Below are 2,500 nucleotides of genomic sequence, written 5' to 3' on the forward strand. Positions count from 1 at the left end.
CCTCCTCCACCTCCCCCCCCTCCTCCTCCTCCTCCTCCTCCTCCTCCTTCTCCCCCTCCCCCACTCCCTCCTCCTCCTCCTCCTCCTCCACCACCTCCTCCTCCTCCCCCTTCTCCCCCTCCTCCTCCTCCTCCTCCGCCCCCTCCTCCTCCTCCTCCTTCTCCCCCTCCTCCTCCTCCTCCTCCTCCGCCTCCTCCCCCTCCTCTTCCTCCTCCTCCTCCCCCTCCTCCCCCTTCTCCTCTTTCTCCTCCTCCTCCCCCTCCTCCTCTCCCTTTCCCTTCTCCTCCTCCTCCCCCTCCTCCTCCTCTCCCTTTCCCTTCTCCTCCTCCTCCTCCTCCCCCACCCTCTCCCTCCTCCTCCACCTCCACCTCCACCTCCACCTCCACCTCCACCTCCACCTCGACCTCCTCCTCCTCCTCCTCCCTCTCCTCTCCCCCCCCCCTCCCCCCTCTCCCTCCTCCTCCCCCTCTTTCTCCTCCTCCTCCTTCTCCTCCCCCTCCTCCTCTCCCTTTCCCTTCTCCTCCTCCTCCCCCTCCTCCTCCTCTCCCTTTCCCTTCTCCTCCTCCTCCTCACCACTGGCGTGGTCTTCTGCACTCCGGAGATCTAGTAGCGCTCCCCCACCTCCATTCTCCCCCTCCTCCTCCTCCACCTCCACCTCCACCTCCACCTCCACCTCCCCCTCCACCTCCACCTCCTCCCCCTCCTCCCCCCCCTCCACCTACACCTCCCCCTCCTCTCCCTCCACCTCCTTTTCTTCCTCCTCCCCCCCCCCCTCTCCCTCCCCCCCCCCCCCTTCTCCCCTCCCCCTCCTCCTCCTCCTCCTCCCCCTCCCACTCCACCTCCTCCTCCTCCTCCTCCTCTTTCCCCTCCCCCTCCTCCTCCTCCTTAGGATTCATGGCTCGAGTTCCCAATAGCATGTCACGGAAGGGGGGGTTCTTTTCAACTCGGCTCCTGTTACATAGGCTGAGGGAATTTTTGTGTTTGTTTTAATTAATTTCTGATAGGATGACAATATTTTTTTTTTCTCTCTCTCTTTCCTTTATTTTTGTTCTTATACTCTTGGGGTTTTAACTCACTATTTTTCTATTTTTCTGTCTTTGTAGTTGTTTATTTATCTATGTATTTTTTTTTATCTATTTATCTATGTATATTTTTTATCGATTTATCTATGTATCTATCTATTTATCCATGTATGTTTTTTTTTTCCTTTGTTTTTTTCTATTTCTCATTTTCGTATTCTTTCCTTTTCTCTCCTTTATTATCGTTTGCTCTCTCTTCCTCCCACATTTTCTTTCTTTTTACCAAATTCCTTTTTTCCGTTATTTCGTCTATTTTCATAAATAAATCAGTATAATTTATGATCATTAAATATTCAGAAATATATATGTGTTTCGATTATAGATATCGATTTTTATCGGGTTACAGTTAGATAAGAAAAATAAATTTAGTTTTTATTGATTAGCTTCTGGCTGATCACGTGACATGTCTAAATTATGCAAAATCAACACGTGCATTTGTGCAATTGGCTCTATAATCTAATGATTTATCTCGGATAAAGATTTTTTTTATCATATTGGGGGGGGGGGGGGGGGGGGGGGGGGGGGGGGGGGGGGGGGGGGGGGGGGGGGGGGGGTTTTGGGGGGGGGGGGGGGGTATTTGCGGTTGCACATGGGATTATTTTATTTGATCTGATAAGTGGAAGTTCGTTAGTTAATTGAACGCGTATGAGTGGGCAGCCATGACACTAAATGATCGTTGTCCGTTTTTAAATTTCATGTTCTGATTTGATAATAATTTCATAATAAGTCTAGAAACCAATCAATTTTTTTTATAGATCAGTTACCATGAAAGTGAATGTTCATAATTTGGAATGATTATTAAGAAACGCAAGAGAATTATACGTAGCAAAACAAGTACAAGGACAAAGCTTCCAGTTATTACCGACAGATGGCAGCAGTGGCAGTGTGGTGAAAGGTGACTCAGCGAAAATACTCGTAGTTTCGAAATACTGAAATATTTTGCGAATTCATATCTTTAATTATCGAAACATTAATGTTGATTTGTTTTTTTCTCCAAGGGAATTATTCAATTCAAAATGTTTGTTTGTTTGTTTGTTTTCATAATTTTGTTCATATTCCCATCTCTTTTTTTCTCACTGTTTCTTCTATTTCTTTTCAATTCCTATCTTCCCCCACCCCTCTCACCCCTCTTCCTCCTACACCCCTCTCTCGCCTCCCTCTCCCCTCCCCTACCATTCTTCCCCCTTTTCCCCTCCTTACCCTTCCCCCCCTCCTCACCCTCTCCCCTCGCCCCCCTCTTCTTCTCCATCTCCCCTCTTCTCCCCGCCTCTCCCCGCTTCTCTTCTCATCTCCAGTTTTTTTCTCCCCCCCTTCCCTCTCCACCTTTTTATCCCTTTCGCTCATTCCCCCACTCTCCTCCCTCCTCCCCCCTCTCCCCTTCCCCCCCTCTCCTCCTCCCTCCCTCCCTTCCTCCCTCCCTC

Source organism: Penaeus japonicus, unplaced genomic scaffold, assembly GCF_977035675.1.
Source record: "Penaeus japonicus unplaced genomic scaffold, GWHDUDI00000001_assembly GWHDUDI00000023, whole genome shotgun sequence".
NCBI lineage: Eukaryota > Metazoa > Arthropoda > Malacostraca > Decapoda > Penaeidae > Penaeus > Penaeus japonicus.